Raw genomic sequence first — 25,163 nt, 5'->3', positions numbered from 1 at the left:
ATGAAGGGGGCCGGCCTAGGACTCAGGGTCTCTGTAGGGTTCTCACTGCGTGACGTCGGGTGCTGCTTACACTCACCCTCTGTGCTCCGGGAGCACAGGACTCGCTTTCTTCTACCCCACGGAGGCAGCACAATGGGCCAGTTTTCATAGCTGAGGTCACCTGTGAGGCTCTGGCCAGGGTGCTCACATTTCCCCAAAGAAAAATGGAGCTTGAGCATTTAAGATGCCACAGCATCTTTTCTAGAAGGTTCTGCTCCAAAAGTTCAAACCATTCAGAATATTTATGGGGGAGCAAGTAGTTTATCACAGGGATGTAAATGTCACTCTTTGTTCTGGAATGTTGCAGGTCAGGGGAGGGCATCTGGCTCTGCTCATGGCCACTCAGAGCCTTAGAGGAGATTGAAGAGGGCAGGGGCAGGACCCCCGAGCTTTCTGCAGGGGCAGGACCCTTAGAAGTCTCTTCTAAGGTGGAGACTCCAGTGAGTTAATGTGAGCAAATATCCCCCAACCACCCTCTAGAGATGGGTCTACTTTTGCAGCCCCAAAACACTTCACCTTGACATTGAAGGAGATCTTTAACTGCCATGTTTAATGTCAGTGCGTCCGATAATGTCCCCTTTCAGATAATTTCAGCTGTATCCCACATAGACCTCCACCTCCCTTTTCAAAGAAAAAGCAGTTTTTCTCATTCTCCATAAGCTCCTCCATACCTCCAGGTCGCGCCCATGGTTCAGCGCTCAACTTCAGTTCCTGGTAACTGCTGGCTTCACTCTGATTACAATCAACACGTTCCTTGGGAAGCCTGTTTTTACCTTGAAACACTTCCAGATCTGGTGAGCAAAGTGCATCAGTGCTTCTAGCAGCAGATGGATTTCTAAATTTACCAGGAAAAGACCTTCATGTGATGTTGGATGAACCTTGTAAACACCTGGAGATGGAAATTGTGTTTGATGAGAATAAACTCAGGTCGGGTTCATTCATTAAGCCCAAAATGCTGGCTGGTCACTAGTCTTGTCCTTACTGGTTATGCCCTGTAGGAATTGCTGGGAGAGATAGAGAATAATCGTTTCTGTTGGTGGAAGACAAGATGGATGTAATTGTGAAAAGCAGTAGATCAGACGATGCCCATAAAATCACTTGGACGTTTGGATAAAAATACAGGGGAAATGTATGTTACGATGCTGTGCTCAGAATGATCACACTGCAGCGCCCACAGGGAGTGTCACTGTAAAGTAATGGGGCAGATGGGTGGGTCCCCTTCAGTGGCCCCGAGCTGTAATCTGGGTGCAGAGTGGCCTGGGGTGACCTTGTTTTCTTTAGTGAAGTCGCAGCCTATGTGTTGAAAGCCTGGATGAATTTCTAGAATCACTTTTACATTGCTTGGCATTATTAGTCAACATTGGAGTGTTTTATGAGTACTTTTCCACTTAATCACACTCTTTACTATTGTCAAATTTTTTTTCTTTTTGTCCCTGTCACCAGATCTCTGCATATGTAGAAACACACACACACACACACACACACACACACACGCACACACACGGAGAGAGAGAGAAGGAGAGAGGGAGAGGGGGAAGGGGAGGGGAAGGGAGAGAGTGGCGAGCGAGATACCAAGGTTCATAATTGGCAAACTAACACTATCAAGTGACTGTGGGTTCTACCACTGAGAAGATCCCGAGTGTCACACGGGGCCGCCGTCAGCGGAACTGGCAGTTCATCCTGCCAATTAGCTGCGATGCTCGGGACCAAATATTAGCAAGGCTGAAATTAATACCAAGTGATCATTTGCATCTGAAATTCAGTTGGGAGCCATTGTGAGATTTCCAATCCTGAGGTCACTGTCCTGAATATCAGCTGGGCTGATACTTTAAAGGACTGTTTATTTTCCCAAACGTAAATAGGGCGCCTGTTCTTCTTTGCATTTTCCTCCCATCCTAGCTGGCAAGGAAGTTTGTTTATATACGTCATCCTAAAGGTCAGCCTTCTCAGGCTGAAAAAGAAAGCAGGCGTCAGGTGAAATAGATCAGCCCGGTGCAGGGGGTGTCAGACATGCGGTGGGCGGGGGCAGGGAGCGTCGATAATCCCCGCCCAGCAGCTGCTCATTGTCTGGTACCTGCTTTGTGCTTGGCTGTGCGCTTGGCTCAGAGGGATTTGGACCCCGAGTTACCCGCAGGATGGTCAGCGCCCTACTTTTTGCCCTGTTCTGTTCACATGTCCAATACTGTCCCCTGCATAGCAGCCTGTATAGTTATTGTATGAGATACACCTACAGGCTGAAGACAGCCGCAGTTACTTAACTTGTGCTCATAGAAACAGGAGGGTACGTTGCTTTCCTCAGAGTAAAATTCTTTAAAATTGTATCTTTTATTTTTCTGAACTCACCCCTCCCACCAAGCTGCTTACATGTTTTTTAGTTGACAGTGAAATACTTTGTGAGTTCTTTTCCTTTCTCTTTCCCTCTCCAGTGCTTGCCCTGCCCCTCAGTCTTGCATGTCTCCAGTTGACTATCTTTCCTTTTAAAACAGAGTGAAAGACTGAAGAGAGCTTTATTGCTGCTGTTATTTTTAAAAATTAGTGATGGTGATCAAAACTTGGAAATTGTCATTTCAGGAAGGTTTTCAAGGCTGTGTTTCTCTCCATTTGGTGCGTCACCGGCAATAATTTTTCTTGCGGTAACAATCATGTGGGAAAAGAATTTGAAATGACCTACTTTGTACACGATATCAAGCCTCAGTGTTCATATCGAGTATTGTTACATAGTCTCTCAATGTTTTACTTTATTATGTGTCACCTTCCATTAGGTTTAAGAATGTCATATATCATATTCTGTTCTGATATATATCCGTATATACTACCCAATACATATACAATTAGAAGGATGTGTTTTTATATATAGGGGAAATGGGGAGAATTTCACCTACTTTGCAAATTGGTCCTAACAGTTCATTATTTTTAATAAGTAGCAATCTTACCAGTAGCACTTTCCCACTGTAGATTTAATTAGTCTTTTTTTCCCCTCCCTTTCACTAGTTGACAGAGCTGAGAGGAGGGAAACGGCGGCAATTTGAAACCTTGTTAGAAATTTATGAAGTGCTAAAATGTTTCATTCCCAGAGGCTGGCTTGCCAGCTGTCACCGGAATGCACTTGCTGTCTGCCTCCGGGCCGGTCTGGGAAGGCAGGGTGGAGGTGGGCTGCACATGTGTGCACGGCGTTGCCCAAATGATGCTCTCTGTAATTAGCCCGGGGTGGAGGGAAGCTAATTATTTTCCCCACAATTGATCAGTAAGTAATTCCCCACAACTGGTGTGTAAGATGCACAATGAGGGGGCATCCAGAGATCAAGACCCTTCGCTGGCTTTAATAAACACACTGGCAGTGCAGTGAGAGGGGTCATCTTTGGTCGTGGACACCAAATTACCACCCATCTTATTGGTGGCCTCCAGCAAATACTTAACCTATTTCTAATAAGATGACCCTGAACTAATTTCTTCTGGAGAAAATCCCTTCCTGAACATTTTACAAGATGTCAAAGATGGTCTTGTGAGGGGGCCATACCCTTCCTGCAATGACTTGATTTACCCTCGCCCAAATTCTTTACCCCACCACTGTCCAAAGCCTCAAAATTCTTTTTCAGGGGACACTCTTTTGGTTGGTGTTCTTAACTGGAGATGTCACTTGTGGCCACAGACACCCTGGAGAATAAACAATTCATAATAAAGGTGTGGATGACTCACCCAGAGCTCTGGGCTTGGGGGGAGAGTTACACCTGACGGCAGACACGAGGTGCGGTGGAGAGCACACAGGAGGACCAGGAGGGCTGACCAGGGACCAGAGGAGCCTGGCAGCTCCTGAGAAGTTTGCCTCCAGTCTGGCCTTGCTCTGTGCGGGGTGGAGCCCGGGGGTCCGAGGGGGCAGCCTCCTCTGCTGGTGCCGGAGCGCCTCACTGGCAGAGGGGCAGGTGCCCGGCCATCTTTGCTTTAATCGCCATGCGCCCAGAGATGGCAACAGCACTGATGAGGAAATGATGCTCTAAGCCCCCTCCCCCCGCCCCCAAACTAACAGTTAGTGTGAAATACTTCTGGTGGCACAGAACCCTGTGACAAGTTCTTTTTTTTTTTTTTTTTTTTTTTAAATCTTACTTTCAATGTACCAGAGCTCTCTCTAATTAGGAGCTTTATTATCTGCACTCATTTGCTAGGGCTGTTTTAACAAGCACCACAAGCTGGGGGATTTAACAGTAGACTTTCAAGGTGCTGGATTCCTTAGAGGCCTGTGGGAGGAGACTGAGTTCCATGCCTCCTGACTTGCAGACAGCCGTCTTCCTGTTCACATGGCCTCCACCTGTGTGTCTCTGCCCAGGTTTCCCCTTTTCATAAGGACAGAGTCAGATCGGATTAGAGCCCCTCACTCACAATGAGCTCATTTTACCTTGATGACTTCTGTAAAACCCTATCTTTAAATGAGGTCACATTCTGAGCTAATGGGGGTTATGATTTCAAAACTTGTATTTTGAAGGGACACAATTCAGTCCACATACTCTCCATTCACTTATCCAAAAACTACATGTCAAACGGCCATCAAGGGACTTCCCTGGTGGCGCAGTGGTTAAGAGTCCGCCTGCCAATGCAGGGGACACAGGTTCGATCCCTGGTCCAGGAAGATCCCACATGCCGCGGAGCAACTGAGCCCATGCACCACAACTACTGAGCCTGCACTCTAGAGCCCATGTGCCACAACTACTGAGCCTGCGAGCCACAACTACTGAAGCCCGTGAGCCTGGAGCCCGTGCTCCACAAGAGAAGCCACTGCAATGAGAAGCCCGCGCACAGCAACAAAGAGTAGTCCCTGCTCGCCGCAACTAGAGAAAGCCTGCACACAGCAATGAAGACCCAATGCAGCCAAAAATAAAAATTAATTAATTAAAAAAAAATCACTTAAAAAAAAAATGGCCATCAAGGAGAAGGCCCTGTGAGATTCAAAACTTTTGAAGTTACAGCCCCTGGCCTATGAGTCCACAGGGCCCTCTGTGGGCCCTCATGTAGGCCCCCAAAATGCCCATGTCCTAATCCTGGAACCTGTGAGGATGCTACCTTACATGACAGTCAGGACTTTGCAGATGGGGTTGAGTTAAGGAGCTTGAGTGGGGAGATTATCTAGGTAAGCCCAATGTAGTCACGGGGGTCCTTACAAGAGGAGAGCAGGAGGGCAGGGGTTGGAAGGAGAGAGAGACAGAGCGAGGAGATGGAAGAAGGGGCCACAAGCCAAGAACTGCAGGCAAAGACAAGGCAGCGATCCTCCTTCGCAGCCTTAGGAAGGACCGGCTCTGCCCACCCATGTGGTCTTCTAACCTCTAGGACGGTGAGATAATAAATCTGTGTTATTTAAAGCCACTAAGTATGTGGTGATTTGTTACAGTGGCAAATAGGAAAATAATGCCAGTACCAAGCTGGTGGGCTTGGAGCATCCTGGAGCCGTACTTGGGTTTAGCAAAGTTGCATAGAGTAATGGGTGATAAAGCCCACTGCCTGGAAAGAGCATGGGCAAAGCCTAAGACTTGATCTGGAGTCACTCGCTAACAATTTTCAAGCCCCCATCCAGGTTCCGCTCAATTCAGATGCCAGACCAGCTTGTTCCATAGGAGCTGGCAGGTTACAGATAGGATGGAGACATTGGAGCTAGGAAGGTAGACATTCAGCTGTGATTCCTGCATCATAGCAGGGAAAGGAGAAGAACTGAGTACCAAGCTGTGGTCCAGGAATCTCAAGATTGTAAATAAGTCCTTCCATCCATTTTGAAGCCCAGCCCAAAGCACCACAGTCTATCTGCCTGTCGTCTTTCTGTCTCTCTCTCCCTCTCTCTCTGCACACACACTCACTGGGGGTGTGTGACTGAGTTGGCTCCCAGCAAGGTGTCTTGGGGAACCCTGTTCTAATTAAGCCGGAGCACCAGCTGGGAGGATGAAGGGGTGGATAGGGAGGTCAGTTTGGGGGTCAGGTACAGCAGGTGGAGATGCAGGAGGGCTGGGTGCTATCATAGGTACAGTTGGTGCACTGTTCCCCAGAGACCCTGTGTGGGAGTCTCATGCAGCTCCAGGAACAGAGGACAGCCAGGCAAGACGTTGGCCAGTGGGGACAGAGGGGGTCACAGAGAATCTCTGCAGCAGAATGCCATAGCTACAATGATTCTTCTGACTCTTGCCTGCCTGACTATGGCAAAACAGTGGCGCTGCTATGGCTTTGAGTGTCTGTAAGTGGCAACTTTTAACTCTGTGAATGGCCTGCAGCTGAGGCCTCTGTGGTCCGGTTGAAAGAGCATCGTCTCTGGGGCAAGGCCGGCTGGGAAGCAAATCCAAATTCTGCTCTATATGATCCATGGATTTTTGTGCAGGTGACAGTGCCTCTCTCAGCCTTAGTTTCCTTATCTTAAAAACTGGGAATCATCTTGTAATACTTGGAGCAGGACTGAGGCAAGGACCAGTGGATTCGATGGGTGTGAAAGGATCAGATGCAGTGCCTGATTCGAAGTGGGGATCGGAGAGGTGAATTCTGCCTCTCACCACCTCCCTCCTTCGGGGTGTGGAGGGTGACGGCTGGATTTCGGACTGGGACGCGATGCTGAGATGGAGGGGGGGAGGGGGGAAGGTGGTGCTGAAAGCATAGGCACCACCTCGTGCTGTGCCTTGACTGCCACCAGGGAGCATCTCAGAGATGGGGAAGTGGTTGTAGGCAAACTTTGACCACTCTTACGTGTGTCGGCCTTAGCTGGTTCTCCTGCTCGTATAGCAAGGGCTGTGGGGTCCACCAGGCCAACAGCCAGCCCAGCAGTCTGAGAACTGGACCAGATCTGTGCTGAAGGCAGCACCGAAGGGTCTTAGCAGCACAACTCCCTGTTGACATGAGTATTAATTTTTAAGAACGCTCCCTTGAGTCCCCCAACTAGAAGAGGAAGAGGATGAGACAGGTGAGCCAGCAGGCTTTTCTCAAGATCATGGGTATTTATCAGTGATTGGAAGGGCATCGGGGAGACACACACACACTTTAGAGGTTGTTCAGTTGGTTATTTTCTTCAGGCTTCAAAAAGATGTAAACCAACACAGAGAGACTCCAGAGTACCATGAGACACCCAGAGTAGAGCTGGCTACAAGGCTGCTGTGATGTTGGAAGAATTACGGGACGGTGAGGGGTCTTGATTGTTGGGGTTCTGGGGAGTGGTGGGAGGTGAGATGGGACACTCAGGATGGAATTAGAATAAGAAACAGTTTGAAAGGCTGAGGAGTGTGGAATTGAAACTGGGGTCCACCTGGGCGATTAGTTCTCGTTCCAGAAGGACTCAACACCCCGGAGGTGGGATGGGGCAAAGACAGAGATCTGGGCTGGGAAGGAGCTGTTGTGATTTCTCCTGACTACCTCTTTCTCCTCACCTTTCTCTGTCCCTTCTCTCTCTCACATGGTTCTATCCCCCCACTCCACACCCCAGTACTCCTTTCAGGCAGCCCTGTGCAGTCTAGACCCCTCTGCTCTGAGGATTGTCACAAGTGCATTGGGGTTCTTTGGGAGTAATTTATTAACTAGGATACATGTTGGGTGCAAGCCAGGTAAAGAGCTACAGATCAGATGTCTGCCTTAACATCACCTGCTAGAGTAGGAGAGTGTCTTAACCAGGCCTTCTGAAGAAGCCCGTTTCTCCTGAATTTCTGCCAGGCATGTCTTGGCTGGAAGAAAGACAAGCCCACTTGGGATGTAAAGGCTCCCTTAGGAGCTGGGTTAACACCTTGCTCTCCCAAGGTAACCAGGGTGGCTCTCCTAGTCCTCAGCCAAGCAAGCAGCTGACTGCAAAGCCACAGTTGGCCCCAGAGAAGAATAGGTGTAAGCAAAGGGATTCATTCAGTTTTATGCCAGAAGTTACTGCACCTCGTACAATCTGTATGTCAGTTTCAGTTTCTTATTTTGTGATCTTTCTTTCTTCCCGGGGTTCTTTTTCTGTGTTTCCCAGAATATATATATGTATTAATTTCCTAGGCTGCTATGACACAGTACCACAAACTGAGTGCCTTAAAACAAAAGATATTGATAGTTCCAGAGTTCTGGTGGCCAGAAGTCTGAAATTGAGGTGTCGGCAGGGTTAGTTCCTTCTGGACGCTCTGAGGGGGTCTGTTCCAGGCCTCAGTCCCAGCTCCTGGTGGCTGCCAGCGGCCCTCGGTTTATGGCTGCATCCCTCCATTCTCTGCCTCTGTCATCACGCGATATTCTCCTGGTGTGTCTGTCTCTGCATCTCCAGAACGTTGGTTATATCTGTTTCCAAATAAGTTCACATTCAGGGGATTAGACCTTGAACATACCTTTTTGGGAGACACATTTCTGCTCATTACACTATACGAACTGAGTCCTGCACACAAAACAGTGTCAGGCATGTAGGGAGGGTTCAACCATGCCTTGGTGAACAAATCAACGAAAAGACCAGGCATTAGAAGGCAAAGGAAGAGAACATTGCAGATCATTCTCAAACCACGCATTGAAAGGGCTTCTGTTGCGATGGCTGGGATGGCTGGGCCTCTGCTTGTGTTTCTTAGCCCCCAGGGGGCTAGCCTAGCTTGTCCACATGGCGGTCATGCCATGTCTCCAGCAAGTCCAGTGCACAAGCACTTTTCAGGCCTTTGCTTGCATCATGTTTGTAAATATCCCATTGGTTAAAGCAAGACACATGGCCAAGCCCAGATTCAAGGAGTTGAAAAGAAGACACTTCTTCATGCGAGGAGCTGCAGACACATCGCAAAGGCCAAGTACAGAGGGACGGGAAAACTTACTACAGCCATTTTTTGCAGGTAATCAACCATAGATTTTGATTGACATGATCTCTTGTATATGCAGTATAGTAAAATATGTATATATTGCCACTTGGTTGATAACTTTCTTCACAGAGCTGTAGAATATTCTAGAAATTAATTGCACAGGCTTGCAAGCTACATGGCCTGGGTTGCAATTCTAGCTCCAAGACATACAAACTCTATGAACTTTGACTGACCTTTCTGTGCCTTAATTTCCTTGTGTATAAAATGGGGATAAAAACACCTCCTTCCTAGGGTTGTGGGTAGTAAGGATTAAGTGAGTTAAAATATGAAAGTGGGGCTTCCCTGGTGGCGCAGTGGTTGAGAATCTGCCTGCCAATGCAGGGGACACGGGTTCGAGCCCTGGTCTGGGAAGATCCCACGTGCCGCAGAGCAACTGGGCCCGTGGGCCACAACTACTGAGCCTGCACGTCTGGAGCCTGTGCTCCTCAACAAGAGAGGCCGCGATAGTGAGAGGCCCGCGCACCGCGATGAAGAGCGGCCCCCGCTTGCCACAACTAGAGAAAGCCCTCGCACAGAAACGAAAACCCAACACAGCCATAAATAAATAAATAAATAGAAATTTAAAATATGGGAGTGTTTAGTACAGTACTTAGCACATGGCAACCGCTAAATAAATGCTATATGTTTTAATTAATATCTTGGTTTGCTCTTTTTTTTTTGATGGATATTATTTAATGATGGTAATCATTTTCTGAAAAGCTGTACCAATATCAATTTTAGGTAGAACATAACATGAAATTATTTCATGAAATATAGTTCATGCTCTCTTGACATCACTCCCGACAGAAAACTTCCAGTCTATTTGCTGTTTCTTGGCTGATGAGACATTCATCCTTTAATTCCCTGATTGTCTTCCTCAATGATTTTTGGAAACGTTTTTCTCCATCTGAAACATTCCGCAGACTTTCCTTGCTATCCTCTAGCTTGCTGATCACTTGATCTGATTTATGCTTACGTTTCTTTGGACTGTCCGTTACACTGTAGCTGTGCTCAGAAATGAACTGGGGCTGGAATTCTTCCATACATGAGGAAGCACCAGCACGGTGGTGACTGTGGTTTGTGGCTGGAAGGGCTTGAGGGTGAAGTTTTTCCTACAGTGAAGCTTTTCTCTTTTCCCCTGTAAGTGAGATAGAGAATTAGAAGGTATGACTCCAGGTTTCGTTTTAATATTTGGAGCGCTTCTGTCAAAAACTGTCTTCTTAAGGTGCCTTGAACACAACACATCTCCTTTTTTTAGGCTCCCAAATGCCTGCAGCATTCACATCACATCTTTTCTTGCCAATACCCATTTTCTTTTGACGTTTTCATCCATGGGGAATACGTGAAATGTCAGTCCTTTTAACTTGGAATTTGGTAAACAGCGAGAAGCACATCCAATGGCCGAGCAAGATTTCACCATGGTTTTAGCGACTCATACCAGAACATTAGCGGCGAAGGCAGCGACTAACGCTCACGACAGAGATTGCGCCTCCCCTCGCTTCCATCCCATCAGCCCTCTTGGTTTGCTGTCGAACTCACCTGTCCGCTAATGTGTGCATGGTGTGTGTGTGTGTGTGTGTGTGTGTGTGTATGTGTGTGTGTGTGTGTGTTGTACGTGGTGCTGCAACAGGGAGGACAGGATAGTGGCAGGGTCAGCAGAAGGATGGAGCCTGGGTCCAGGGTGTCCGGGGAAGGTGACTGGGAAGATGTCGGTGCCTCCATCTGGGCTCAGCATGGGAGGAGCTGGGCTTGCTGATGAGAAAGACTTGGCCACTCTTCCTTCCCATCTCTGTCACTGCCATGGTCATTGATTCACTGCCCCCGGGAACGAAAAGAAATGCCAAACAGTCGCACAACCCCTTTCACTTTGCAGATGGAAATTTGAAATGCACTGAGGCTTAGTGGCAAATTCCAGGTCACAAAGCTCACAAGTGCAGAACCATGCATGTGAAGGGTGAAGATTTTTGGCTCTGCTACAGTGGTCTTGCAGGTTCTTGTTTGTCTTAATTCATTCTACAAAGCATTGTTTTTTAAACATTTTACTTCTTGACTCTTCAGTTGTCCTTTGTATGCATATGAGGTGTGCGTTCCCATTAGGCTGATCTATAGCATAATTTCTACACTAGAAAAGGGAGTTAAATAGAGCATTGAGATGACTGTACTCATCTTAAGGTTATTTAAAAGCAATTACTACCATTAGTTGGAAGTGCTACCTCAGGCTACTGATAGTAGTGTGCACCTAACAATCCGATTAATTTGTAAATGGATTAGTTTGTATCTTGACCAATGCACTTGCTTTCAATTCAGTATTATATAGATCTAAAGAGCGTCAGTTGTATCCGTTTATACTTTGTATCATGTGTTGCTTCATCTTTAAGTAGAGGATTCACTCATTCCCTTCCCCCATGAAATGTTACTTCATTTATATTTTTGCTTCCTAAACTATGATTCATGTCTTTTTAAGTTCCATAATCCTTATTAAATCATTTCAGCTCTTTCTGTAGTTTTCAGGATTTCTAGCTGGTTTATATTCAGTATCGTTTGAGGTACAATCAAAGATGATACTGTAACATCAGATCACATGCCAGCCCAGCCCTGTCTAAAAGCAACTTTCTGTGATGATGGAAATGTTCTAGAACATGAGGCCATTTAGTGGCTCGTAGCCACTAGGCAGATGTGACTCCCAAGCACTTGAAATGTGGTTAGAGTGACTAAGGAGTGGAGTGACTAATTTTATTTAACTTTCATGGGTTTGAATTTAATAGTCACTTGCAGCTGTTGGCTGCCATATGGGATGGCATGGTTCTGGAGGACAAAGGACTGTAGATAAGCTATGGAAGGTGTTGACCCATCCAAGGCCCTTTGTCGCCCAGAGATAGAGGTCTTAGTGTCACCACACTGGACTCACCTGGTACAACCAGATTTTCCCTGGAGAAGGTCATTTTCTGGTATCTGGGAGGTCAAGGGAAACCTCCTGATACATGAAATTGGATGGATTCTTGCAGATACTCTCCCCAAATATATAAGTGATTAAGTAAAACAGTTTGTTCATCAGGCACCTGCCATGTAGCAGGAACATGGACAGGCTGGCTTCCCAAAGGCCTGGTGTTCAGGAGAAGGAAGCAAAATACACGTGTACCTGAGCTTCGCACATAGTGGAGGCCGAAGGGCTGATTGTGTCTACCCGGGTGTGGCGTACCTGAGGTGTTAGATACTTTGGACCATAGTTTATCCTGTTGTTTGACATCCATTACTTCATTCGTTCATTCAACAGATGTTTATTGAGTGTCTAGTATATAATATTTGCTGGGGATAACTAGTAAGCACAACAAACTCATTCCTTCCCTCCTTCATTTACTTATTTGCTTATCTATCTATCTATCTACTACCTACCTACCTGTCTATCTGTCTAGCTATCTATCCATCTGTCTATCATCTGATTTGTTTATTTCCTTGAACTTTATTCACAGGGCTACAGTTGAACATTTGCATTCTTATCCAGTGTTATAACAATGTTTTAAAGATAACTGCACGTTTTCTCACATATTGTCTCAAATCTTCTTGGTGTTCATGCCAAAGTGTCCGATGTCAGTGGAGCCAAAGGTAGTTTTCCTGAGGAAGAACATTTAGTGGAGTCTCTGCCTCGTGATGCAGTTTTCAGCTGTGGGAGCCCGTAAGGACCCACGTGTACGTGGGCGGTGAGGGCAGCTGCTCTCAGGCAGGAGGGAGAGCTGAACTGGCTTCTGAGAAAAGGAGGGGCGCAGCAGAAAGGAAGCACCCGCTCTTAACAGAGTCTTTGGGAATTCATTCTCCTCTCTTGATACGAACCCCCATGCTACTAAGTCAAATTCTGTGGTTCGTGTGATTCATCAGAAGATTTCTTTTTTCATCATTGCCATGTACAAAGTGCTGTCAGCGGATACAAAATCAGAGATAACGGTCACCTGCTTCTTGCCTTGGCTGTTCTTAGAGCTCAGTCTCTTGGGGTGAGTTTTGCTGTCCAGTTGGGCTGTGGAGCAAGAATAAGTGAACTGGTTTTGCTGCACAGTGAGTTTGTAGTATGGCCAAGAAAGCAGCACGGAGCACTGTCTCCGTGGTGGGACCATATTTGAAATCCCGTATTATGAATATTGGATTCCAGAGAGGTGATGTGGTCTGGTGTGCTCTAAATGATTTTTCTTGTCTTTTTACAAATTTCTTACACTAACAAAATGTGTGTGTGTAGAACCCTTGCCGAAGTTAAGAAACCAAAGGGTGTCCTTGAAAATTCCCCTGTGTGCTCCTCTCCAATCACACCCCCTCCCCCAGAGGGAACCTCACTCCTGAATTTGATGTTAGTTAATTCTCTGTAGTTGTGTCAACATATGTTTGTAGCCCACAGTACTATCTTGCTAAGATCTGCATGCTCTTGCACTTTATGTAATTAGAATCACAAAGGAGGTGTTCTTCTGGGACTGGCTTTTTCCTCAACATTATTGCTTTGAGATTTATCCATGATGGTGTGTGTAGTTCGTTCTTCCATTCAACAAATAATTATCTGTGCAATTGCTGTGCCCATTGATTCTATGTCTGGAGCTAGAGAGCAAACAAAACAGGCAACCCTGTGTCCTATGGTAGCTTCATTCTTGTGCATGAACAAGATAAATAGACGGTGTAGCTGGTTAGATGGTAATTGGTGTCAGGGGAACACTGAAGCAGTGAAGAGTAATTTTAGGGAAGATGCGGACTTTCAGATGGGGGGCTGAGGAGGGGACATTGGTGTGAAAACCTGGGGATGGTGAGGGAGAGGGGCGGGGAGATGTCAGGGGAAGAACTTCCCAGGCAGAGCAAACAGGAAGTTCCGAAGCCCCGCAGCAGTGTTGTGTCAGGTGTGTTTCAAGTACTAAAAGGAGGCCTCCGTGGGGAGAAAGCAGGGCGAGCGAGGGGGTGCAGGCGGAGGAGGTGAGGACAGAGAGAGAGTGGGAGGTGTTGGAGCAGAGTGACATTCTGTGACCCGAGTCCTGACCAGATTTCTCTGTCCGTCGCGTGGAACTCGCAGACCAAACAGGCATTGCCGTCCTGCTAAGGAGAGATGATACGGATACGGTGAAACGGGGTCGTGTTTCGGTTGAGCGTTAGGTTTTTCTGATGAATGGGATCCGCGGTGATAGAGAAAGGACGATTGCTTTCAGGTGCTGCTTGTGGTGATGGGGAAGCCGGAGAGAGGAGAGGTTGGGGAGCAGGAAGGGCAGGACCAGGGCTCACTTAGGGGCCTGTCCGCTCTGCGAAACAAACTCAACATCCTAGTGCAGATGGGAGGGTGCAGTTGGGCATAGACGTTAGGAGTTCAGATAAGAGGTCTGGGCTAGAACTAGACATTAGGAGATGCCAGCCTAGAGATACCAGTAAAAACCTTCAGAATGGGTGATCATCAAGGGAGTGAGTATAAATAGGGAAAAGGTCCCAGGCTGAGTGCAGAGGCACTTCAGAATTCAGGAAACGAGAGGGAATCCTCAAAGGAATCTGAGTAGGGGCATCAAGAGGCTTCTGATGAGAGGGAGACTGGGCATGATCAGGAGCGTCAAATATTCATGTCATGCTGGGGTGACATGTGCGCCGTGGTGACGTCTGTAAGAGCGGTTTTGGTGGGGCGGTGGGGAGAAACACCTGCTTAGGATGTGAGAATAGGAGGCTGAGGGGGAAAGTGGAGCCAGGGAAGGATTTGAGATGAGAGGGTAAGATGGGTGCGATAACCTCTCAGCGATATGCCCTTAGGAATGATCTAGTAGAGAAGTGGAATTCGATGATTTGAAAAAGAAAAGGAAAAATTTAATTCTGTGAAATGCCTACTGATGCCTTTAGCCCATTTGTTATCGGATTGTTTATCTTCTTCCTCTCTCTCTCTTTGTAGTTTATTATATATTCTTTATACTAATTCTTTGTTAATAATATGGTTGCAGATGCTGTAAATATCTTCCCATTTGTGCTTTATATTTCACCTTTTTGCTGTTTTTCTTGATGAATAGGTACTCTTAGATTAATTTTACAATTTTTGATTGGTGTTTTTGTCTTAAAAAATGTGTTCCTACTACACATTTCCTATTTTTTTTCCAGAATAGTTTGTATTGACTTTCATTTCATTAAGTCCTTAATTTACTTTGAATTGATTTTTGTACAGTGAGAGATAGGGATTAAATTTCGTTTACCTTCATATGGTAACAGATAGTCCCAGTGTTATTTACTGAGTGTTTCTTCTTTTCCTTTCTTCCCTCCTGCGTAGTGCAGGTCTCTTCTGGCCTGTCGTTGGCTCCAGAGACCCACGGGTCCATCCTCGCACCAACAGCCCACTGGTTCAATTACTGTGGTTTATAACTAGTCTTGTTATCGGGTAGGGTGAGTCCTTGCTGTTCTTGGCTCTGTAGACTTTTGTGTAAATTATGAAGTAAGATATTCGAGTTTCTCTGAAAAGCCTTTTAGAATTTTGATGAGACATTAAAACATTGTGCTTAAGAAGACTCTGGCCCTAATATGCACAGCATAGAATTCTGGCTTCACCTCGTACCAGTTTTGTGTCTCAGTTTCCTCATCTGCAAAACAGGGATGACAAAGATACTTCCTCATAATGGGAGGAGTAAAGGGTTACTGGCTGTGAGGCCCTCAAACGTTCTCTGGTGTATGGGAATCGCTGAGTATAAGGTGTCATAATTATTGTTATTTTTTATTGCACTTTCTTTTAAACTATTGATCAATTTAGGGAATGTTGACCTCTTTATACCACAAAGACAAAGACAAATTTTGAGGGATTTAGGGAAAGTTCCTCAGACCCAGGACTTGTGAGAGATCCTGAGACTTTCTTACCACATAGAAACGTGATATCTGAGTAAGTCTCTGTGGCATGAAATCATTTTACTGATGTAATTATAGATTATAAAGTAAATTTTATCAAATTTTATTTATAATAAATAAATAAAATTTATGTGTTTGTTAGTTTTTAGAATAATTTTTCTGCATGTCAGATTTTACTTTTTTATACAAACCAGATTTTTCCCTTCTGATATGAGCAAATCCTCACTGCCTTTTTTGGGGTGATGTGAATTCAACCTCTCCGGTAGGTTAACCCCTCTTATTATGTCAGGGTAGGGAATAAGTAAAAAATAATATACTTTGTGGAGAGAATTCTCTCATTTTCTGGGACTTGTAAAGACCTTATTTGTTCCAGGTGACAAGTTTCAAGTGGGATAAAAGGCCATTATTTGTGAGGAATGGCAGCTCAGATATAGCAAAGTTGCTGCCAGGAGTTGATGACGCAGAAACAATTTCTTTGGGGCAAGACTGTATTGAATGGGGAGTTATTAATGGCATTGAACTGTGTTATGGCTGTAAGAACAGTATCTGTGGGACCACCCACCACATTCACTTGTGGGGTGGGCTGCTCTTTGCAGGTTACTATAAAAAAAAAGCTCTTCAAAAGTGGTTGCTTCAGACACTCTGCTTTCAGGCCATAAAGGTCATTAATCAGTAACCCGTTATGCTCCAGTCAGAGCAGAATTGTAAACTCAATACAGAAGGCTTCTACAGTGCTGTTCAGTTAATTTGTTTAGTGGAAGGTGCCTTTTGGAAATTGTACTTAGGAGTCAAGCAGACATGGGTTCAAACTCTGCTACTTACCAGGTGGGTGATTTGGAGGACATTACTTAACCTTTCCTGTAATTTACTTTCTTCTTTAAAACTGAAATGATGGTGATGATGCATAATGATTTTGGTGATGAAGGTAGTGATGACGATGATGGGGATTGTGACGATGAGATCCCCTTTCTTACATGATTGTTGGGAGGTTGAGACCTAATCTGCGTAAAGTAACCAGCGCAGAGCCTGGCCCGTTAAATTTCAGGTGCCCTTAACTTCTCTCCCAAACCGTCTACTCTTGTTCTGGATTTTCTTTATTTGGGTATAAGTATATCAGTTTTATATTGCTACTGCATCAAATAATTATAACCTCGGTGACTTAAAACAACACACCTTTATTCTCCTATAGCTTGGAGGTCAGAGGTCTGAAATCAGGTTCACTAGGCCAAGATCAGTGTGTCGAGGGGTGTTCCCTCCAGAGGCTGTAGGAGAGTGTCCATCCCTTTGCCTTTACTTTCTCTAGAGCTGCATTCCTGGGCTCCTAGCGCCTTCCTGCACCTTTGAAGCCCACAAGGTAGCGTCCATTTTCACTGGTCTCATTGTTTTCCTCTTCTGTATCAAATCTCCCTTTGTCGCTCTCTCGTAAAAACACTTGTGATTGCATTTATGGCCATCCAGATAATCCAGGATAATCTCGCCATCTCAAGGTCTTTAATGTAATCACATCTGCAAAGTTCTTGTCGCCATATAAGAAAACGTTGACTGGTTCCAGGGGTTAAGACCTGCATATCTTTGGGGGCCATTATTCAGCCTTCCACACTAAGAATAAAGTAAGTTCAAAGTGAAAACACTATATAATGGTACCAGTTCATTAAAAAATAAAACCACCACGCTCAGCAACATCATATTCCACGTCACGTCCCTCATCAATGAAAAAATGTAGTGATTATACATAAAAGAGTGATAAGAAAATCAGTTCACTGGCCTGGATCCTGCTGGGACTCCCTGGGAAGCCATTGGCAGTGCCAAGAGTAGAGGCTAAAGCTACTTGGAAATTATGTACTCTACATCTTTAGGGGCCAAGATTACCTTGGGCTTCAACCTCAGATGCTGTGTGTGGCTTTACTGGTTGTGTATAAAGATGTGAAGGACACCCACTGGAGTTAGGCAGTGCACAACTAGTGTGGCTGTAAGTGGTGGACTCTGTGATACCCACCAGACTATACACTCCAGAAATGTGTGGCCCATGTCTGTCTTGTATCCCCACTACCCACCACAGTGCTTGGCATCGAAGAAGCACTTGTATTTGGGGAAACAAAGGAATGAAAAGATGGGTGTTCAATCTGAGAACCACCAAGTAACTCCACAGCTGTGGTACCCAGAAAGATAGTTTCTCAGTATTGGCTGCACATTAGAATCATCTGAGAAAGATCTTTAAAAAAGAAAGTTCTAGGCCTGGACTCTGTTTACAAAGTTCTGATGTATTTGGTGTGGGTGGGTCTGCAGTATTACTACTGTTTTTAGAAACATCCCAGGTGACTTGACTGTGCAGCCGGGTAGCTAACCGTTGGTCTAGAGTAGTGGTTCTCAAACTTCAGTGTCCATTAGAATCACCTGGAGGGCTTGTTAAAATGCAGGTTTTCTGATTCCGCTGGGGGCTGAGATATCCATTTCTAACAAGCTCCCACCTCAGGCTCATGCTGCTGCTGTAGGGACCGTACTTGGAGAACCACTGCTCTGGAGTACAGTAGGTAAGTCCATTCAGCGTGCGCTGGGGCAAACAGTTGGGGCACCATTCTAGAAGAGTATGTGTATGTGTACGTGTGTGTGCGTATATGTGTTTGTGTTTGTGCACACACAAAAGATATTGAGCACCCACTCTACACATTTTAGATATCTAGTTTTATTCCTTCTATCCAACAGCCTGCCAAGGTAGGCATGTTTAACCTTCAGTTTTTTAGCTGACAAACTTGAAAACCAGGGAGGTGAATTTTGCTTGAGTCATGCTTCATCTTTTCAGTATGTCACAAAATCACACCCTCCAGAGACTAGAGACATTTTCACTATTTTGTGCTCAGCTTGTTTCTCCATTTCTGATCACGGCTCCTGTCCTGACCTTGGTGGCTGCCGTGAGAGGGCCCTGGGAGATTATCCTAGTCCCCCACTTATTCTGTATAAGGGGAACAGCCTCTGTCCTCCTTGCACAGCACATGTGGCTGCTTAGCTAAAATATCTTGAATCGACTTGAATAGAGACACTGCACACTGACTAACTGAGACTTGGGAAATGACAGCCATTTGAAATTTGCTGAGCTTAGCATCATTCTCAACTTCTGATATTTTGACTAGGACTTTGTAAATTACAAGAGACATTTTTCAGGACCATACCACCTATCTTAAAGCCTCTGGGCAAAATTTCAAAGGACTCCCTCCTTGCTGGCTACCCTTCCTGGTTTTCTGAGCCCTCCTCTCATTCCCAGTGTCCCTACCACCCAGAAGTCTATGGTCCCCAGCCTCCCTTGCTTGGGTCACAAACCTGGACTCCATCCAGATGTATCCCAAACCTCCCTTTCATCTACTTTATCCAAACTTATATTGTCTGTTCTTGAAACACACAGCAACACTCAGCTCATGCAGAAGATTCTGTGATTAAAGTAGTTTGCACTCAGCTGTAAATAAGGCTTGATGCTCCATGGAAGTCTTAAATTTATAGAGGAGCTTGTAGTGACTCTCATATATGGGACTATATGTGGTTAGGGGATGCCTGTGGACAGCAGATGCTGTGGACAGTTTCCTTACCTGGACTGCCCTTAGTTTGATGGGGACTAAACAGAGGGTTTTAGGTTTCTGACCAAATCATCCACCCCCTCTGCTCACTTTAGCTTTGCAAGGAGGCTGCAGAGAGCCATGTCGTACTTGAGCTGGCCTGGCTCAAAGCTAACTGTGAATATTTGAAACTTCACATCTCAAATCTGGAAGAAGACCTTCTTCTGAATCTGTTTTTCCCTCCTTACAAGGACTTTACGGGGCATAATTTTAGGCCTTTCAAGCAGTCGCTTTAAAAGGTTGTTGGCTACAGGGCTTTCCTCTGCTCACATCCCATTGTTCCCACAGTTCTCAGGATAGAGACTAGTAAAAGTTTGCTTATAAAGGTTTGCTGTGGCTCTTGGTTGAAATGTTGGCAGGAAGAAGGCTCACCCGCATCTCTTTCCTGAGGAGAGATTCCACCTGTGACAACGGGCCTGTTGAAAATCATGTCTGAAAACTGTAGACTAAAGTGAAAAAAACAACCAAGACTAAACTGCCTGCCAGATTTAGGAGATTTGCTCTGCTGGAAAAAACTGTAACCTACAAATTTGGAGTGACACAGTGACTGGGGGAAATAAAAAACTACACTTTGTCCTCCTTATTTCAGACTGAATTGTGTCCCCCCCTCACCCAAATTCTTACATAGAAGTTCTAACCCACAGTATCTCAGAGTGTGACTGGATTTGAAGATGGAGTCTTTAAAGAAATAATTAAGCTAAAATGTTTTCATTAGACTGGGCCCTAATCCGATATAATTTGGGTCCTTATAAAAAGAAGAGATTAGGACTCAGGCACACAGAGAAGGAAGACCCCATGAGGACACAGGGAGAAGGAGGCCACCTACAAACCCAGGAGAGGGACCTCCAGAAAAAATCAACTCTGCTGATACCTAAACCTGTAGGTTATTACAAGATGTTGAATATAGATCCCTGTGCTATATAGTAGGTCCTTGTTGATTATCTATTGACGTTTTATAAATAGTGTATATCTGTTAATTCCAAACTCCTAATTTATATCCCCCAACCCTGCTATCCCCTTTGGTAATTATAAGTTTCTTTTCTATGTCTGTGAGTCTATTTCTGTTTTGTAAATAAGTTCATTTGTATCATTTTTTTAAGATTCCACATATAAGTGATATCATATGATATTTATCTTTCTCTGAATTACTTCACTAAATATGATAATCTCTAGGTCCATCCACGTCCATGCTGCTGCCAATGACATTATTTCATTCTTTTTTACGGCTGAGTACTATTCCATTGTATATATGTACCACATCTTCTTTATCCATTCATCTGTCGATGGACATTTAGGTTGCTTCCATGCCTTGGCTATTGTAAATAGTACTGCTATGAACATAGGGGTGCATGTATCTTTAACAATCAACATCCTGATGAAGATACAGGACTGTGTTGCCTGGCCAAATGCTATATGCCCACAGTGTTCTGAATGCTCCTCTGTGCTGGCCCACTTAATGATCATAATAACCCCGTGAAGTCAGTTCTATTATTATCTTAATCTTAAAGATGTGGAAAGAGAGGCGCCCAGAAGGTCATTACCTCGCCCACAGTCATGTGGTTGGAATGTGGTAGGGCCAAGATGCAAACCTAGGGGGGCTAGTTGAGTTCTGGAGTGTTCTTAACCACCACTGTCTGAGCTGTTGTAGGAGGAATCAGGGTGTGCATGTATTTGGGTGGCTAAAGATATGAACAGATGGGTAAAAAGATTCCCAAGCTCTTCAAACACAGGGAGGGAGGGAGAAAGAGCTAGAAATAGACTCTTGCTGGTAAAGGACATCCATCAGTAACACTGGACCCATTGAAACAAATTAATTTTTAAGCAGGTGGATATATTATCATCAACATTGTTTTCTTTATTATTGCTACTGTTTTAATACTCATAATATTAGCTATCCTTCATTGAATATTATTGGCAAAAAATAGCACTAAACGTACATATTTATTTATATAAATATAAGCTAGTTATTTTCAGTCCCATTTTAGTGATAAATAAACTGAGGCTTGGGTAAGTTTTTTCACCTAAGTCCCATTGCTGTTAGGCTAAACAGAGATCCAACAGAATAGCCCAGCAGATAGAATGGTCCCAGAAAACTTCAGCAAGAGGTTGGTGAGTCCAATAATGTCAAGGGAAGAAAACACACAGTCGGGAAGAGGCTGCCCCAGGCTCTCTCCCCCTGATAAGTCCTGACTTTCAGGGTCATCAGAAGAGGACCCACCATTGCTCTCTCCTCCCTGTGACTTAATGCCACCAGCCCTGTAATTAGTTGTTGACCCAAGACATGCAGGTTGCTGAGCTTTTAAATGCAAACTTTTCCCATGGCTCGGTAAAGTGTTGATTTAACAAACATGGGATCCTATACTATACATCATTTATGCCTTAAAGTGAAATCAAAACCTGCCTTTATAACTAACAGTTAGAATTCAAGAAATCCATTAGTAAAAAACTCCGCTAGTGAAAACAAGACATTAGAATAAGGGAAAATATCTTTTATAGTCCTAACTCTCATAAGGCTAGAATATTCCTTATTACCTTTTTTTTTCTACATTTAAACTTGTTTTTCTAATTGAAACCACAGTGCAGTCACAATTGTGCTTTCTGCTTAATATTGTCTTAAATCTCTAGTATTCCATAATATAATTTTTAAATAGAATTTTTCATCTGTAAGCTATATATCTACTAATGCTCCACAATTAGATATTTTCTTCTTATGGTTTATTTAGATAACTTGCAACTTTGTGGGGTTTTAAATAAGACTGAGAAGAAGAACTTTCTGTAGAAACATCTATGCTATTTAAGATCATAACCTCAGAATACATTGTAGATGAAAAAGCCCAGGCTTGGGAGTTTCGCGGATCTGGTTTGAATCGTGGTTCTGCCCCTCTGCAGCCCTGTGGCCTTCATGACCTCCTTATTTTAGTTAATGCCCAGGAGCCTCTGTTTCCCATTCTTAAAATGGGACTACTACCTACCCCATAAGATTGTTGTTGTTGTCTTTTTGAGGATTAAAAGATACAATGGCATTCGAAGTTTCTCAGCATAATTGTAGTTAGGTACTTCACCAATAGTACATATATGTATATTAGTATTATAGTATTATAAAGTAGGTTCCTCAAAGCAGAACTATTGAGTGAAAGAGTATAACATTTTTCAGCATCTTGGTACCTGTTAACCAAGTTGCTTTCTAAAATGTGCATACAGTTTCATTTCAAATGACTGCAGATGCATTTTAAACACTGTGGCTATTTGTGCATTTCTTTAGTTGCTATAAATTCTACATGTTCCTTAACTAGTTGCATTTCCTCTTTTGTGACTTGTCTGCTCATATGTCCTTTGAACTGAATTAAATTCAGCAAACAGTTACGTAGTATCTCATTTGTGTCAGTACTGGGCTAGGTGTTAGAAACCTGAGGATGGATGGAATACAGTCCTTGCCTCGCTGAAACTTTTCAGTCTAGTGGGAGAGAAAAACAAGCACAGGAATCAATATAACTCAGTGCTGTACACACAATTAACAGGCATACGGACAAGGAAGGAGGAGAGAGTGATTAATTCCTTTGCCAATTTATCTCTGGATGCCTTAGCAGTTTTTAAAATTGATTTGTGCATAGTTGACCCATTTCAAACTGATGAGCGTTTCTGTTTTGTGTCATAGATGCAAATGAAGACACTGACTCAAAACCCCGGATTCTCTTACTTGTCTTCTCTCTTCCAAAAGCACGTCACATTTTTCTTCTACATAAATATGTGAGACCATGCCTCACCCTTTGGAACCCTACAAAGTGGGGTTGACAAAGCCAGGAGGAGGGTAGAGATTGCATATATTAAGCAAGCAGAAAAACCATTTCCGTAGACTACATTTTCATATGGCATTCTTGAGGAAATAAGATAGTAACTGAAAAGAGGGTCCTGGAAAATCAAGTGGGAGCCAACTGCATTGCAAAGGTGGGATGAAGGGCTTCATTGAATTTTTAGAGACACTTCTCCTGACACATTGTGTGCAGATTTCGCAAACAATTCTATTTACATTCAAAGAGGCAGAGCAGGCTCACGCTGAAATAGGGTGAAAAGAAAGTGCCGTGATTTACATATTATGCAGACCTTGGAAGGAAGGAAGGAAAGAAAGACTTTTTGTTCTCATGGCTTGACTCTGGGCTCTGGCCATTGTTAAAGAGGCCTTTTCCAAGGTGGTTATTGATCATTAAAAAAAATATCATTTTTAAATTTAAATTTAATTTAGTTTTTTATTGAGATAAAATTGACATAAACATTATATTAATTGCAGATGCACTACTTAATGATTTGATATATGCATATATATATTGAAATGGCCACCACAATAAATCTAGTTAACATCCATCACCACACAGAGTTACACATTTTTTTAAATTAAAAAAATATTTTAAAGGCTCTTCTAGAGTAGCCCTACAGTCTGACCTCTTCAGAAGCTATTAAAACCAAGAGCCTCTAATTAGGGTTTCCTTGGATCTGAGGTCCTCGAGATTTCATCTTTAGGCCACTTTCAGAATTCCTTAGGGCGACATGGATCTCCAGATGACCCCAAGTCCGTGCACATCTAATTCAATACTCACCGAGCTTAATCTACTCATTGTTTATTAAGCGCTGACATTTGGAGAATTTAGTTAAGGCCTGTCATACATTTTACATTTGAGGGTAACTGATGTTGGGATTTTAAGGAAGCCAATGAGACATCTGGTTTTCTTTCCACACTTGGAACCAATTAGGAGAGAGGAAAGAAAGAGAAAAGAGGAGTGATGGAGATCAAAATATCATCTTTTTATGAGAGTCTCAGTTTGAACCCCAGAACCAGGCCAAGCTGCACCCTGCTTAGTTTACCACACAGCTGACAGCAGACCCAAAGGACATGTTCCCTGCAGGCAGACAGATGCCAGCAGGAGAAAGGACAGAAAGGAGATGTGCTACTTTCTTCTCCCAAACTCACCTCTCGTCTGAGGTAAAGGAGGGAAGGACGGAAAGTCTGTGGGTCTTATACTCCAATGCAGGGTTTCTGAACTGCGGGACTACTGACATTTGGGGCTGGATAGTTCTTCATTACAGGGGCTTGTCCTGTGCATTGTAGGATGTTTAGCAGCACCCCTGGTCTCTACTCACTAGATACCATACCACCGCCCCAACCCCCAGTTGGGACAATCAACAGTGTCTTTAAGCATTGTCAGATGTTCCCTGGGGAACAAGATTGCCCCCAGTGGAGAATCACTTCTTCGATATAAGGACCCTCCAAATGAAAGAAAAGCCCCGGAGCGGGGAGTTAAAGCTGCAAAATACTCTCCAGGCGGCATCCTCCACAGTGTCCCTCCTAATCCCAGCAAGTGGGACCCACTGCCCTCCTCTGCTCCTTCCCCGTTCCCTGCTTATGCTGCCTCTCTCTCATTTTCTCCATCCTCCCTTCTTATAATTGTTGTGACCTGTGGATGGTTGTGAAGACAGCAGCTGCCTGGCTTCGTGTTTCCTGAGCACCTCCGTGCGCCTCTTTACTCCTCCCTGTGTCTGGCACAGCCCTTGGTATAGAAGGGCCTTGTGTGTGTATGGTGGTATTGGTATTAGAGAATTTTCTTCAGATATTGGAAGAAAATGGATGTGAACGTTTTCCCATATAAATATTTAGCTGTCCGTGTATTTCCCCCAAATCATTTTATGCACTCATCTGACCTGCCAAACTCACAGATCTTACCCAGCACAAAAAGTAGGGACTCTTTAAATAGCAGAAAGAATAGCAAGTGGTTGTCTTAGCCGAGGTGCTGGCTCCAAGCCCAGTCCTAGCAGAAAGTATCATTAAATAGTGATAATAGTCGTATAGATTGCCTTCTTCAGTTTGATTCCTCTCAAAAAGTGTTTTTAATACATCATTCGTATGCCTTTATCT

The 25,163-nt window shown here is 44.3% G+C and overlaps 1 protein-coding gene and 1 pseudogene across 1 annotated transcript in view; one reads left to right on the top strand and one right to left on the bottom strand.

Annotated features, from left to right (window-relative positions):
* Positions 1-25,163, top strand: part of DSCAM (DS cell adhesion molecule) — a 742,440-nt gene that overhangs the window by 83,095 nt on the left and 634,182 nt on the right.
* LOC103020420 (THAP domain-containing protein 6-like) lies at positions 9,593-10,248 on the bottom strand (annotated as a pseudogene).

Source organism: Balaenoptera acutorostrata, chromosome 4 (genome assembly GCF_949987535.1).
Source record: "Balaenoptera acutorostrata chromosome 4, mBalAcu1.1, whole genome shotgun sequence".
In the NCBI taxonomy this organism is placed as follows: domain Eukaryota; kingdom Metazoa; phylum Chordata; class Mammalia; order Artiodactyla; family Balaenopteridae; genus Balaenoptera; species Balaenoptera acutorostrata.
The sequence above is the reverse complement of the archived record's forward strand: the minus strand, read 5'-3'. Positions and strand labels throughout refer to the sequence as shown.